Raw genomic sequence first — 10,000 nt, 5'->3', positions numbered from 1 at the left:
AAGATAAGATAAACAAACGAGGGTTGAGGTATCATAGCATCAAGGCTATGTACGCAGCTTTTTTTGACTGCTTCACATTACATCGATTACCCCGCTGTGCGACATTTCCCAGATTTTAAAAGGAAGTAAAAAAACTGTAGAGGGCACCCGGGTTTGAACCGGGGACCTCTCGATCTGCAGTCGAATGCTCTACCACTGAGCTATAACCCCGAACGTCTACGTTCAGGCAACTCACACCGGCTTCCAGTTCAAACGCAAGTCATTTGAAGCTTTCGTATTATTTACTCTGACCGTATATTGAATGGCATACACAACTGTTATAATAGTCTTGAACTCTACCTCGAAGATAAGATAAACAAACGAGGGTTGAGGATATCATAGCATCAAGGCTACGTAGGCAGCTTTTTGTTGGCTGCTTCACATTACATCGATTACCCCGCTGTGCGACATTTCCCAGATTTTAAAAGGAAGTAAAAAAACTGTAGAGGGCACCCGGGTTTGAACCGGGGACCTCTCGATCTGCAGTCGAATGCTCTACCACTGAGCTATACCCCCGAACGTCTACGTTCAGGCAACTCACACCGGCTTCCAGTTCAAACGCGAGTCATTTGAAGCTTTTGTATTATTTACTCTGACCGTATATTGAACGGCATACACAACTGTTATAATAGTCTTGAACTCTACCTCGAAGATAAACAAACGAGGGTTGAGGATATCATAGCATCAAAGCTATGTAGGCAGCTTTTTGTTGGCTGCTTCACATTACATCGATTACCACGCTGTGCGACATTTCCCAGATTATAAAAGGAAGTAAAAAAACTGTAGGGGGCACCCGGGTTTGAACCGGGGACCTCTCGATCTGCAGTCGAATGCTCAACCACTGAGATATACCCCCGAACGTCTACGCTCAGGCAACTCACACCGGCTTCCGGTTCAAACGCGAGTCATTTGAAGCTTTCGTATTATTTACTCTGACCGTATATTGAATGGCATACACAATTGTTATAATAGTCTTGAACTCTACCTCGAAGATAAGATAAACAAACGAGGGTTGAGGATATCATAGCATCAAAGCTATGTAGGCAGCTTTTTGTTGGCTGCTTCACATTACATCGATTACCACGCTGTGCGACATTTCCCAGATTATAAAAGGAAGTAAAAAAACTGTAGGGGGCACCCGGGTTTGAACCGGGGACCTCTCGATCTGCAGTCGAATGCTCAACCACTGAGATATACCCCCGAACGTCTACGCTCAGGCAACTCACACCGGCTTCCAGTTCAAACGCGAGTCATTTGAAGCTTTCGTATTATTTACTCTGACCGTATATTGAATGGCATACACAATTGTTATAATAGTCTTGAACTCTACATCGAAGATAAGATAAACAAACGAGGGTTGAGGATATCATAGCATCAAGGCTATGTACGCAGCTTTTTTTGGCTGCTTCACATTACATCGATTACTCCGCTGTGCGACATTTCTCTGATTTTAAAAGGAAGTAAAAAAACTGTAGGGGGCACCCGGGTTTGAACCGGGGACCTCTCGATCTGCAGTCGAATGCTCTACCACTGAGCTATACCCCCGATTTTTTTTTTCTTTATTACCTGTTTTTCTGTACAGGTGTTCACACAGAAACATGAATGATAAAATACACTTGGACCAATATTTGATCCGAAGTGCTCACATTAAAATTTTTCAGGTTGCACAATTCCTCTAACATTGTTAGCCAGCTGGGAGGTTCTTCTTCTTGTTTATACACCTCAGTGATATACCGCATATTTGCAATGAAGTTCTCCCGGACAGGACGTATGTTCTGGTCAAGATGTCTGTAAGCCATAGTGGTCTGCCAGATGCTGTGAAGGCTAATTAACATAACCATGTCGTATGGTATGCCGTCGTCCTCATCCACACAGAGAAAACGAATGCCATGGCTTGTAATGGGGAGATCTTTTTTCAATGTTCTTTGAAGGATGTCCCAATGAAAGACAGCGTCCCAGCAATGAATAAACACATGGTCTATTGTCTCAGGTGTAATACAAAGTAAACAATTGGTTGTCCATGGTACATCGATTCCCTTGTCCGCTAGCCACTGCTTTACGGGGAGAGTCCCGGAATGCAATTTAAAAAAGAAAGTTTTTGCCCCTGCTTTTACTTTCATCTTTTTGACCCTTTTCAAAACATCCTGTCCGGGTCCTCCATTGAACATAGATGTGTACAAAGGTGTTGGTAACAAGACATCACGGAGATCCCTGTACAGATTTTTTCGCTTAACAGTGGCAAGATATTCCAGCGAAAAGCGCACTTTCAAAAACTCAAAAGACTGTATAACTTCTCTCAAAAAACCAGACACATATCGGCACATACCACTGTTTGTAGACACAACAAAATTTGGGATGCGTGATGACAGCCTTACTTTTATCACTGTTTGCAGAAATTTGTTTCTTTGATCGCGAAGGAAAATAAACCGAGAGACAACTTGTCTAATAAATAAATGACATAAACCGAGTCCACCATTACTAACGGACTGGAATAAATTAGACCGGCTTGTACGTTCCCACGGTGATTTCCACACAAACACAGCAAAAATCCTGTGAAACTTCTGTACATTGACGCGTGACATACAGATAACTTGCATGACATACCAGATTTTTGATATCAAAAACATGTTGCACACAGTTGCACGTGCGAATATAGACAGATCCCGACCACCCCAGGCATTTGTTTTTTGCCTGAGGGTTTCTGCTTCACCTTTCCAGTAATCCGCGTTGTCGCGATAGCTGTCCAAGGGTACACCGAGGTACTTTAGGGGTTTGCTTTCCCATTTTACGTTAAGGTATACCTCAGGCCTCACATCCCAGTTGCCGTACCAAAAGGCAGTTGTTTTATGCCAGTTAATTACACTGCCCGTCATGTCACAAAATTTATTTGCCATGTAAACGACTTCACATATACTTTGTCTATCTTGGCAGAGTACTGCCACATCGTCAGCATATGCGAGTAATTTTATCTCCGTGTTCTGTAACCGAAAGCCTTGCACACTTGAGTTTTGAATGATTGATAAGCAAAAGGGTTCTAGGTAGATGGCGAATAATAATGCTGAGGCCGGGCATCCCTGTCTGATAGAACTTAGTATTTCAATTTCTTCACTGAGCTGCTTATTGAGTATCAACTGCGTTACACACTGTGAATATGCCATCTTCAAACCATCAAAAATTACGTCACCAACTCCCACATGCTTCAACACACTGAACAATACTGAGCTATACCCCCGAACGTCTACGCTCAGGCAACTCACACCGGCTTCCAGTTCAAACGCGAGGCATTCGAAGCTTTCGTCTTATTCACTCTGACCATATATTGAATGACACACACAACTGTTATAATAGTCTTGAACTCGACCTCGAAGATAAGATCCCAGAACACCTTCCTTTTGCTTTAAGTAACGTATTATGACCAATCTATCTTTACGTTTGCTGTAGCAGTTTCAGTTATGAAGTGGTGACTTCTTGCATGTTTCGGTAACTGCCCACCGCGTTCTATTGTTAATGCGGTCATTACGAGGGCGGGGAGATCACTTAAACATGCTGACGAGCAGAGAGAAAGAAAAAAAAAGAGAGAGAGAGATGGCTTTCGCCTTCTAGTTATCTCAGGTAAATGAATAAGGTTCAATGCCAGTGTTCTTGATAACTATCCCAAAAGAGGAAGGTATATAACAGCTGTATCTTGCCGGTACTTGGCTACGGAGGAGAAACCTGGAGACTTACAAAGAGGGTTCAGGTTAAATTGGGGACGACGCAGCGAGCAATGGAAAGAAAAATGGTAGGTGTAACCATAAAAGACAAGAAGAGAGAAGAGTGCATTAGAAAACAAACGAGGGTTGAGGATATCATAGCATCAAGGCTATGTACGCAGCTTCTTGTTGGCTGCTTCACATTACATCGATTGCCACGTTGTGCGAGATTTCTCAGTTTAAAAGGAAAGTAAAAAAATTCTGTAGGGGGCACCCGGGTTTGAACAGGGGACCCCTCGATCTGCAGTCGAATGCTCTACCACTGAGCTATACCCTTTTTTTTCTTTAATGCCTGTTTTCGGCTCACGTAAACAATACACATATTAACTGATAATTACACAACACAATCCAAAACATTGTAAAAACCGTGGCTCAAACGATGTGGCCACGCATCTGTTAAAATGTTTTTATCGTCGATAGTAATTTGACGCGCGGCAACCATTCTGGGGGGAATTCCTGCAACTTTTGTTCGTCCACAAAATTTCTTATATACTCTTTGAAGTACTGGGTGGGTGCTCGTGCATCTACATCAAAGTGCATGGCTGCCATCCTGGATTTCCAAATGCTATGAAGAGCCATAAGCATTATCATATCATATGGGGTACCATCGTCACTTTGTATTTGCAAATAGCGGATGCCATATGCATCAATGGGGAAGTCTTTTTTGATCGTGCGCTGGAGCACGTCCCAAAGAAAGGTAGCATCCCAGCAGTCAATGAATACATGCTCAATTGTCTCCTCCTTTCTGCATATTATGCAATGCGTGCCCCAAGGAACGTAGAACCCCTTTGCAGCCATCCAGGTTTTGACTGTCAGCGTACCGGTATGTAATTTAAAAAAGAAATTCTTAGCACCTGGCGATATTTTCATCGCCTTGACGCGCTTTAGTACAGTGTGGCCATGGCATACATTGTAAAGGGACCGATACAAAGGCACTGGTAAAAACACATCACATAGGTCCTTGTACAACCTTCTTCGTCGGACTTGACTCAAGTATTCAAGTGAAAACCGCACTGACAGAAACCTACAAGAAAGTACAACTTCGCGGAGAAAGCCATAAACACCACCAGGTGCGCTGCAGATTGATACAACCATGTTAGGCAAGTGTTGCCCCAGGCGAAGTTGACAGACAGTGCGAAGGAATGGGTTGTCGACGTCTCTAAAGAAACAAAATCGATTGACTACCTGTCTTAAAAACAAATGCGACAAGCCGAGTCCTCCATTTCGCACTCGAAGAAATAAATTGGTCCGACTCGATCTTTCCCAAGACGATTCCCACACAAAGAAAGCGAACACACGGTGAAATTTTTGGATGTTTACCCTTGAACAATGTAAGACTTGTAAGATATACCAAATTTTACTCACTAAGGATATGTTGCAAATTGTGGCTTTAGAAAACATAGACCAATTCCAGCCATTCCACTTGTTCACTCTTTCCCGCAGGTTATCCACTTGGCTCCTCCAGTACGAGTCGCTGTCTTTGTAGCATTCGAGGGGGGCACCCAAGTATTTCACCGGTGTCGTAACAAACCTTATGCTGGCAAAACTGTCTGGGGTTTCTGCCCAGTCACCGTGCCAAAAGCCAAGGCATTTTCCCCAGTTTACAGCGCTGCCACTTGCAGCACAGAAGTTAGTAACGCATTTGACAGCATCTGCTATGCTGTCAGAGTCCGCGCAAAAAATGGCAATATCGTCCGCATAAGCCAACAGTCGGACTTCAACCCCGTGCAGCTTAAACCCACGGACACAGTCATTCTCTATGACACTTAAACAAAAGGACTCTATGTACAAACAAAACAATAGTGGTGAGAGAGGACAACCCTGACGGACCGAACGCTTGACTGGGATGCGCTTCCCCACCACCTTGTTAACGATTAGCCGCGTTGAGCAGTCTCGGTACGCCATGACAACCCCCTCTTTGATTATTTTCCCTAAATTCACATAATCTAGGATGCACAGCAGAATTTCATGAGGCACCCTGTCAAAAGCCTTCTCGAGGTCGATTTGCAGCATTGCGACTCGCGCACCTATAGCGTCGCAACATTCGAGGATGCTCCGGGCTGCGTGTATATTCGTGAGGATAGTTCGACCTTTAATGCCGCACGTCTGATGCGGCCCCACGAGCTCCGTAATGACTGTTTGCAACCTTTTAGCTAGGATTTTCATGAATATCTTGTAATCTCCATTAGTGAGGCAGATTGGGCGGTAAGAATTTACTTTGCGCAGTGCAACGGGGTCTTCCGATTTTGGTATAAGAACAGTGTGAGATGATGAAAAGGACGGGGGTAATATTTTCAGCTCGAATGCCTCATTATAAACGTCAGCTAAGACTGGTGTTATTTCAAACTTGAAACACTTATAAAAGGCGGAAGTCAGACCATCAGGGCCAGGCGATTTCCCGGGATGCATACTTTCAATAGCACTGTTAACTTCCTCTTCCGAAATGGGTTCCTCCAATAATTCTTTTGCATTATTGTCAAGCTTTGGCATCAGCGGTAAAAAATCTTTTTTAAAACGATCGACATCAACTGAGCTGGCGGCGAATAAACCATTGAAGTGCTCAAAGAAAGCACGCTCGATAACATCTGCGACATCGCTGACTTCACCCTCGTGTTCAATTTCTGTTATCTGATTACGACGCGCATGCCACTTTTCTGAGCCCAACGCCCTTTTTGACGGTGCTTCTGCCGTTATCAGTCGCTCGGCTCTCGCCCGAACCATAGCACCGCGGTATCTTTCGACATCGAACCGCTCAATTTTACTTTTCGACGCGCGAATATCTTCAAGAAACATGCCGGGCAATCTACATTCTTCGAGGAGCAATTTTTCCAGGTTTCTGCGCATGAGCTTTTCTTCTGCTCCTTTTTCTCTGCTTATAGCGCTCGAGCGTTCCAAAGCCTTTAATTTAACGACCTGCTTGAAGTTCTCCCATTTTTCTCTAAACGTCTTTTTACTGCGAACTTTCATTTTTTCAACTTGCGTCATTACTTCCTCCATAAATTTTTCATCACTCAGCAGATTCGAATTCAATTTCCATAGTTGCCACTCGAAGGCCCTTTTCGTTTCTTTCGTGCTAGCTACTACAAAGCTAACCAAGCAGTGGTCACTAAATGAAACGGCGTTAACACGGTATGCCTTGCAAAGCGGTACCAATTCTACACTCACGTACGCCCTATCTAGTCGGGCATGGCTGGCTGCCTGAAAGTGGGTGTACTGCATAGTCCGGCCACCACCGAGACATTCGGCCACATCCTCCAAACCATGTTCTCTTATTATATCGCTTAAGACAGCCGTACTTGCATCCCTGTAATGTCGTTCGCTAGTTTTGTCTTTGGCTGAAAGGACGCAGTTGAAATCGCCAATAATGATTAGGAGCCTATTACATGTGGTATACTGCTTTAGTTGTTCGAAAAATATGCGTCTTTCGTCAGTGACAGTCGGTGCGTACAAGCATATTACGCGCCATTCCAACCCCGAAAACAAAAGATCACAAACAATGAGCCGACCAGACGGACATGACGTTGAGGGTTCTACTTTAGCACCCAGACTCTGTCTGACCAACAAAACGCAACCGGAAGAAGTCCCTATGGCATGGCTAACTATAACAGAATACCGCGGCAAGAATTGGCGCACCATGCCCCCAGTTTCATCGTCACCATGGACTTTAGTCTCTTGGACTGCCAGTATGTCAAGGTCGAGGTCACTTACTAGCCGATAAAGTTGACATTGTTTTCTCCGTGAGGCCAGGCCACGCACATTTAAAGTGGCCACACGGATTGAATTTTCTATTTGCACCATTGTAAGGCTACGAAAAACCCAGGGGCATGGCGCTTACCTTACAACTGCATTTCCTTCCTGAACGCCTTGTCCCAATACAGTCCTTAAGTTGGCGAAGGCGGCGATTCCGCCGTCTTGCGCTCCGACGAAATGTTTGGCCGTGGCCGGATGGTAGGCCGCCGAGCGGGAGTCGTTTTGGCGGGTGGTTCGTCCGGCGAGGCAGCAGTGGTGCCCTTGTCTTTTTTCCCTTCGTCACGGGGACGCTTCCCCGTCATAGTGCCACTGTCGCTTTCAATCCCAGTCATCGGTTCAGCCTCGGAGGGGGTCTCGTCTGCTGAGCCAAGACACGTGTCGCCGGTGCTGCTTGCATCCACCTTTTCACTACTTTCGCCTACGCCTTCATATGGAAGCCCGGCGTCGGGCTTACCTGGTGCTTCACACACGCCCTCTTCTTGACGGCATGACGACCCATCTTCCACAGCAGAGCTCGGGTTAACTCCTGCTGTTTCTTCAGAGTCTGCTTCGTCCATGAGGTGCTCCAGTGCATCACTTTCCTGCGCTGGTCACGTCACACTGGCATATGTCTTCGCGCAGTCGGCGTCTTCGTGGCCGAAGCGGCGACAACGACTGCAGCGGGGTACTCGGCAGTCGCGACGTATGTGACCGGTACTCTTGCACCGTAGGCACAACGGTGCACGGCCTGGAACGACAACGAGAGTCAGCTCTCCGGCAATCTTGAGCTGGTGCGGAATGTCATCCACCTTGACGTCGGAGTGCAGCTTTAGTCCCACAGACCGCGTCGTTGAGCCCTTTTCTGTGATGCCCGGTGCTCGCCACTTCTCCCGTTTCACTTCGAACACTTTCCCATAGGGAGTCAAGGCAACACGCACGTCTTCGTCGGTCACGCCGTGCAGCAACCAGTGAAGCTTCAAGCGAACCTCGCGGTTATTTGGGTCAATGAGCAAACATGGGCGATCCTTTACATTCACATCGATGGCGGAGAGCAACTTCCGAGCAGCCTCAGCACTCGTCAGTGTCACAGCCCATACGTGGTTCATTTGATACGCCCCCAACGCCAAAACGTCGTCGAGCGCACCAAGCTTGGCCAAAGTGTCCCGGTAATCTTCGACGCGGTAAGGCCGGGCTCTCGGATCACCATGCATGAAAACGGTATTCGCAGCGATGCGTCCGGAAGGCAGATTGGGCAAAATCACCTGATAATCGTCGGCGCTAGGCGCAAAAACCCTGTCACCTCGGCCCGGTCGGGCCGCTGATACCGCTCCGTCGGAGCCGAACATTCCGCGACCGTATCGCTCGAAAGCCGGAAGTGGAATACCACTGAGCTATACCCCCGAACGTCCACGCTCAGGCAACTCACACCGGCTTCCAGTTCAAACGCGAGGCATTTGAAGCTTTCGTCTTATTTACTCTGACCGTATACTGAATGGCATACACAACTGTTATAATAGTCTTGAACTCGACCTCGAAGTTAAGATAAACAAACGAGGGTTGAGGATATCATAGCATCAAGGCTATGTACGCAGCTTCTTGTTGGCTGCTTCCCATTACATCGATTACCCCGTTGTGCGAGATTTCCCAGATTATAAAAGCAAGTAAAAAAACCGTAGGGGGCACCCGGGTTTGAACCGGGGACCTCTCGATCTGCAGTCGAATGCTCTACCACTGAGCTATACCCCCGATCGTCCATGCTCAGGCAACTCACCCCGGCTTCCAGTTCAAACGCGAGGCATTTGAAGCTTTCGTCTTATTTACTCTGACCGTATATTGAATGGCATACACAACTGTTATAATAGTCTTGAACTCGACCTCGAAGATAAGATAAACAAACGAGGGTTGAGGATATCATAGCATCAAGGCTATGTACGCAGCTTCTTGTTGGTTGCTTCACATTACATCGATTACTCCGTTGTGCGAGATTTCCCAGATTATAAAAGGAAGTAAAAAAACCGTAGGGGGCACCCGGGTTTGAACCGAGGACCTCTCGATCTGCCGTCGAATGCTCTACCACTGAGCTATACCCCCGATCGTCCATGCTCAGGCAACTCACCCCGGCTTCCAGTTCAAACGCGAGGCATTTGAAGCTTTCGTCTTATTTACTCTGACCGTATATTGAATGGCATACACAACTGTTATAATAGTCTTGAACTCGACCTCGAAGATAAGATAAACAAACGAGGGTTGAGGATATCATAGCATCAAGGCTATGTACGCAGCTTCTTGTTGGCTGCTTCACATTACATCGATTACCCCGTTGTGCGAGATTTCCCAGATTATAAAAGGAAGTAAAAAAACCGTAGGGGGCACCCGGGTTTGAACCGGGGACCTCTCGATCTGCAGTCGAATGCTCTACCACTGAGCTATACCCCCGAACGTCCACGCTCAGGCAACTCACACCGGCTTCCAGTTCAAAC

At 46.3% G+C, this 10,000-nt stretch overlaps 8 non-coding genes across 8 annotated transcripts; all 8 read right to left on the bottom strand.

The window, feature by feature from the left end:
- Positions 1-138: 138 nt before the first annotated feature.
- TRNAC-GCA (transfer RNA cysteine (anticodon GCA)) lies at positions 139-210 on the bottom strand. Its single transcript has one exon. It is a non-coding gene; the product is annotated as a tRNA-Cys (tRNA).
- Positions 211-483: 273 nt separating this feature from the next.
- TRNAC-GCA (transfer RNA cysteine (anticodon GCA)) lies at positions 484-555 on the bottom strand. Its single transcript has one exon. It is a non-coding gene; the product is annotated as a tRNA-Cys (tRNA).
- A 268-nt stretch (positions 556-823) lies between these two features.
- Positions 824-895, bottom strand: TRNAC-GCA (transfer RNA cysteine (anticodon GCA)). Its single transcript has one exon. It is a non-coding gene; the product is annotated as a tRNA-Cys (tRNA).
- Positions 896-1,168: 273 nt separating this feature from the next.
- On the bottom strand, positions 1,169-1,240 carry TRNAC-GCA (transfer RNA cysteine (anticodon GCA)). Its single transcript has one exon. It is a non-coding gene; the product is annotated as a tRNA-Cys (tRNA).
- Positions 1,241-1,512: 272 nt separating this feature from the next.
- On the bottom strand, positions 1,513-1,584 carry TRNAC-GCA (transfer RNA cysteine (anticodon GCA)). The gene has a single exon. It is a non-coding gene; the product is annotated as a tRNA-Cys (tRNA).
- Positions 1,585-9,194: 7,610 nt separating this feature from the next.
- On the bottom strand, positions 9,195-9,266 carry TRNAC-GCA (transfer RNA cysteine (anticodon GCA)). Its single transcript has one exon. It is a non-coding gene; the product is annotated as a tRNA-Cys (tRNA).
- Positions 9,267-9,539: 273 nt separating this feature from the next.
- On the bottom strand, positions 9,540-9,611 carry TRNAC-GCA (transfer RNA cysteine (anticodon GCA)). The gene has a single exon. It is a non-coding gene; the product is annotated as a tRNA-Cys (tRNA).
- Positions 9,612-9,884: 273 nt separating this feature from the next.
- TRNAC-GCA (transfer RNA cysteine (anticodon GCA)) lies at positions 9,885-9,956 on the bottom strand. The gene has a single exon. It is a non-coding gene; the product is annotated as a tRNA-Cys (tRNA).
- Positions 9,957-10,000: the final 44 nt, after the last annotated feature.

Source organism: Rhipicephalus microplus, chromosome 5 (genome assembly GCF_043290135.1).
Source record: "Rhipicephalus microplus isolate Deutch F79 chromosome 5, USDA_Rmic, whole genome shotgun sequence".
Classification (NCBI taxonomy): Eukaryota; Metazoa; Arthropoda; class Arachnida; order Ixodida; family Ixodidae; genus Rhipicephalus; species Rhipicephalus microplus.
The sequence above is the reverse complement of the archived record's forward strand: the minus strand, read 5'-3'. Positions and strand labels throughout refer to the sequence as shown.